Source organism: Pteropus vampyrus, unplaced genomic scaffold (genome assembly GCF_000151845.1).
Source record: "Pteropus vampyrus isolate Shadow unplaced genomic scaffold, Pvam_2.0 Scaffold7, whole genome shotgun sequence".
Taxonomy (NCBI): Eukaryota; Metazoa; Chordata; class Mammalia; order Chiroptera; family Pteropodidae; genus Pteropus; species Pteropus vampyrus.
In genome coordinates, this window is record NW_011888788.1 from 15,884,868 (window position 1) to 15,890,867 (window position 6,000).

Here is a 6,000-nt window from a genome sequence, read left to right on the forward strand (position 1 = left end):
GTGGGGCCGCAAAGCCTCCTGGGAAATGTAGTTGTGTAGGAAGCGACTCACTGCGACCTCCTTTCCAGGTTTCCAGGCGGCGAGCGGTAGAACCTACCGTCTACCCGCTGAAGCCAAGGGCTCCTGTACCTCCACTCTGTGCCCACCGCAATTTCCTCCAGTGCAACCTAAACCACAGAAACATCTCAGTAAGGAAAGTTTCAAGGCTTTTAAAATGAAAACCATGTTAAGTTCTGGCTTCTGGAGTCACCACGGAGCCAAGGAGTGAGTGGAAATCGCTTTGACCATACCAAAATTGGAGCTCTAATTTCACACTAAAATGCATGACTTTTGCAGAAGGGAATAGTATGCCTAGGCTCTGAGTGAGGAGTCCCTTGGCTGCTGAGACCCAACCTCACTTGAAGTATGGAGTCTCTCACTCAGGGTTCCTCGGGATCTTTCCTCTTGCTTTGTAGGAAGTACACGTTCTCTGTGTTGTGCAAGGCTGTATAGCAATCCAGTAGCAGAACCAGAAATAGAACCTGAGGGACCTGACTCTCAGGTCGATATGCTTTGTCAGGCCAGGCGCCTGTAACCTGGGGCAAGACTGAAATGGAAGATGGTCCGGAGATTTCTTACCAGAGATCTGTAGTATTATTTACTGCATCTGGATCCTTTGATGCTCCAGATTTTGACAACACTTTAGCAAGTACTTAAGCTGGCTGTTTAAAATATTGTGGTTTCCATCAGATTGGGACAACATAACTCTCTTTTTCTCATTCAACTGTACTATAACTTGGGGGAAGAGCCAGAGATTACACAGCTTTGTATCCTCATCGCTGAGCACAGTATTTGGCCTCTAGAAGCACTCAGTGAAAGTTCATTAAATGGAATAAAAAGCCAAAATGGCCCTACGTATTTCATGAATATGTAGTGCAAAAAATATCTCACGATCGTTTGAGCCTATATTTTTAGACTTATCAAAATAACATTGCTAGAACTAGAATATATTCATACTGAAGGAATATAACAGCAATAAAAAGGAATGGAGTACTAATAAATCCAGTAACATGGATGAATCTCAAGACCCAGAGATGGAAGCACCACCACATTCAGAAGGATGGCAGAACTGCCCTACCAGTCTGTGTCTCCAGGTGACATCTCAATCAGTGCCACACACCATCCAAGACTTGTAAGATGGAAAAAAAAACCACTCAAGGTATTTTGGGTGTCTTTGCTACAGCAACTTAGTCTGTGCTTGATGACACATAGTCACACTATTCACTGCCCAATTCCTTTTAGAAAGATACCCTTCATTACACTGACTGAAAAAAATAGTACATACTTGTCTTGGGGAATTCAAGTTTTCTCACAAAGCAACCTGTCATCATAGTCAAACATATATTGAACACCTGCTATGTACAAAAGCATGCATCTAAATCTTGGGGATAAAAAATGTAAAAGATGCAGCCTCTTGACCTCCAAAGCTTCCAATCTAATTGAGGGGCAGAGCGGCTAAATAAATAAAGAGGTAAACAACACTGTACAGTGAACATGTGACACTGTCAAAACTTGGTAGTATGAGAAACAGGCATTCATGCATATAGATTTACCTCTTTCATCCTATCTAGCCTTTACTTACTGATGAAAATGTAGACCTACAGGTCCTCTCTAAAAATTCAAGAAACCTAAATTATTTTTGATGCTTTTTCTCAATGTGAAATAAAAATAAATAAAAATACTTTTCATTTTCTGTTGCTCTCTAAAGTTATTACTGCTGGACTGTGAACTCCTCGAGAGCATCGCTTGCTCCATAATTCTTTATCTCTAGTGTTTCGAGTGCCAAGTAATTTGCAGACACGTAAGAGCCATTGAATAAATGTCCCACTTTCATCAATAAATAAAGATAATAAAATCAAGAGTTAAAAACTTACGATGCAAATTAAAACCCTGAGATATCACTTGTATTAGCAAAAAAAAAAAAGCTATGGAAAAACATAGCTGTTAGGAGTGTAAAATAGTACAACTCTTATGGAGAGGAATTTGGCAATATTACATATCATTTGCCCTTTAACACAGGAATCCTACTTCTATGAATCTACTCTGAAGATATACCTCCAGAAATATAAAATCACATGTCGAAGGTTATTCCTTCCAGCATTATTTATAATAGCCGATGTAGTGAGTTGAACAGATATGTCCATGTCCTAATCCCCAAAACCTGTGATTATGACTTTTGGAAAAAGAAATAATAATTTCAAGTGACTTTTTTTGCAACTGTAATTAAATTAGGGATCTTGAGGTGAAATCATCTTGGATTATTTCGGTAGGCTCTAAATCTAATGAATGTTCTTATAAGAGACAGCAGAGGAGAATACACACAAACAGAGAAGAAAGCCATGTGAAAACAGAGGCAGAGACTGAGTCATGCAGCTACAAGCCAAGTGATTCCTGCAGCCACCAGAAGCTGTGAGAAGCAAGGAAGATTCTCCTCAGGGTCTTCCAGAGGAAGCCCATCTCTGCCAACATCTTGATTTCAGACTTCTGACTCCCAAAACTGTGAGAAAATAAATTTCTGTTGTTTTAAGTCACCAAGTTTGTGGTCATTTGTTGCAGCAGCCCTAGAAAATGAATACTGCCAGATACAGGAGAGAACCCAGTGTGATTGTCTAAAGGAATCTGACTGGATATGGTACATGCCTACACATCTAAAAGTGGCTTATTGAATCCAGTGCATCTTTCTTTATAATGTAGTGCTATGTAGTACTATGTAACCATAGAAATAATGAGAAAATTTCCTAAGTTTCCTCATTTGACCTAATCTTCCAGATATATTGTTAAGTATAAAAGCAATGGTCAGGGCATAAAATATGTATTTATTTGACTGTTTTCTTCAAAAAGAAACATTGGAAGGATAAATCAAAAACTAACATTAATATCTACCTAAGAGGGATGGAGAATGGGGTAGAACAGATAAGAAATGGCAAAAGGTCCTCTCTGAGTACATCTTTTTATATAGTTCTGATTTTTGAAACATTTAGATGTTTTACATATTCAAAATTTAAAAAAGAAAAAACCTGATAATTGAAAATAAACAGAATAAACTAATGAACCTAACCACATATCTAATTGGTAAAATAGCTATATAGAGAAAATAATTTCAAGTAACTTTTAAAGATAATATTCTAATTGAACCTCCATAAAGGGATATGTTCTAAGAACAAAAAGTTCTGCAAAGAAATATTAACTGTTATTAGGACTAAGATTTTCTGTGTAAGAGAAAGGAGACATACAAATATCAAAATCAAAGAAGTTAAGTAAAAATTCTGTAAAATTAAAATTTACCTAGAAATATCCATTTAAACTCATGACTTAAAAATACATGCATGGGTCAAGGTTCATTCTTTTCCACACAGGTATGTAGTTGTTCCTGCAATATTTATAGAAAGACTTTCCTTTCCCCCCATTGAATTAACTTGGTACCTTGGTCAATTATCAATTAAACAAATGTGTGTATCTATTTCTGAGCTCCTTGTTCTGTTCCATGGATCTGGTTGTTTAACCTTAAACCATTACTCTCTGTCTTGACTATTTGATTTCAGTCTTGACTTCAGGTAGTGTATATTCTCCTTGTTCAAAATTATTTTACCTATTTTGGTCTTTTCCAATTCCATGTAAATTTTAAAATCAATTTACCTTTTTACAAAAACAAAAATCTGCTGCTTCCCAGTTCTTCTAATCTCTAAAAGGGCCTGGAAGCAATGGCACTCAGTGACAATGAGGACACCTTGCATCTCAATCTTGATTTCCAAATATCATTCCCCACTCAAAATAATCAGGGTTCTTTAGAGAAATGGCAAATTCTAGGTCTGCGGTGAGAAAATATTGAATGAATATAATACTGTGCCCAAAGATCAATGGGAAAGTCTATAAAATATAGGAGCCAGCTTAAAGGAGCTTCATATAGCCAAATGTAGGATAATACGATCATCGAAAAAGAATAACTGCTTTTGATTATAATACTTTGAATAAATAAAAATTCAGGAATCCATGATTTTCAATAATTTTTTTCAGTATACTAGGTGAGTGTTTCAAGTATAAAACATGACTTGAAACTTTCATGATTTCAGGCAGACTTATAAAAAAAGTATTTAAGAACCCTCAGATGGCTAAATCCCTGCTCAGTAACAAATGAGGATCCTGATCTGAATTGGGTGTGTTTTAAGAATCTAAAAAAAGGAGAGTTCAGAGCTTTAGAGATTTATATTCCCCCGACTTACCAGAAAAGTATCATGTTTTCCTGATGACACCAAATTGGATTTGGTTGTTCAGGAGGACAGTGACCAAGTGACCATGGCAAAGTAAGGAAAGTAAGAGGAGAGACCAAGAAGGCCCAAAGAATAAATAGAAACAATCAATTCCTGATATTGTCTGGAGTAGAATTTTAGATTTTTTCTATACTATATATATAAATGCAAAGCAACAAATATTTACTGAACAACTACTACCACTAAATTGTGATTATCATAGTTTTATGCTTTCCCATTCTTTTCTACTGTACTTAAAACTGGTCTTTCAAGGGCATATGTGAAAACTACAATGCCTAGCATCATTGATGGTAAATATTTATCAAAAAACTCTACAATTCATTGTTTCCAGACTTGTGCTCAGCACAGGGCCAGGGTTAGCATTCAATGTTTGTTGAATGAATGAACTCATTATTTCATTCCTTCATTAATATCTCATTCAGCATAATTAGGAAGCGTTGTTCAGGGTGATGTTTTCAATTTAACTAATGTATTATATATCCAATTTTTAAAGTTCTACCCTCCTTTTCTCAGAAATCTTTCTAAAATATACCTCAGGCTTTTTCATCTTCTTAAACAGATTATCATTTATGAAACCATAATTTATCCCACCCCAACTCTGGCTCCCTTCATCTCCTCCTAAACTGATGTTGCTACTACCAACAAAGGAGAAATGTCTAATCGGCTTTCCACATCTAATTTTGCCTACTTTTTGCCCCAAAACTCAGTCATTGCTATCAGAGACAATTTGTTTACCTTTTAACTTTCATAGTTGGAATCATTCTAGATGCTTAGACCTGCCAACTCTGTAAATTCCAGATAACCTAAATGTTAACACATTTTACTTTCTAATTTTTCACTCAGAGTTTTTCAGTTTGGAAGGATTTGTTTTTTTCATATTGACTGAAATAGCTTGTCCCTTCACATTAATCCTAATTGTCATGAATCTTGTCTTAATTTTAGAATATGGAAAAATTTAACTTCTAGCCACAAATTTTCTTATCAGATAAGCTCATTGTGCCTGTCCTCAGGAATAAGATCTTTTAGTGGTCAGACATATTGTGAATCTTCATTTGGATGCTATTGCCAGAGTCAACCCCTGGTGGACCACTGTTGACACCAAGTCTGTTTTTATTGATCATAGGGCCCTTTGAATTCTTATTTAAAAAAAAAAAAAAACAACCTAAAAATCTAAAACTGAAGTATGTTCTTGTATCAGCTTTCACCCTGAAATTTTGACTTAATCTGTTTAATACACATGTCATACCCCTGAGAATCTACATGGACCTAAAATTCCTAAGAAAAAAGGATGACAATACTTCAAAAGAATAAAATGCTAAACTCAATGCTTAAGAGACAAGAAACCCAATGTCTCTGTTTTCCAGATGACATATTACTGCATACACTGAAAATACATTTTTTCTCTTCTACAAATATTTCCTTTTAGTTTCTTTTCTAGTAGGAAACTATTCGTTTATTTTCTTTCCAAATATCTGTCAAGCAAGGAGATTTACTACTTAACTTTAAAGTTGCCTATAAATCATTTTATATGAAAATTTCACTTCAGGACAGACTTGAAAAGTTTTTGAAAATATATTAGCCATTTTGATATGTCTGATGGATGGCTGATAATGAAGTAATGACTTAAGGGAAAGAAACCAAATTGTTTTTTCTAAATTTATTCAAGCAGATGTTTTCACAGCTGTACATTTCA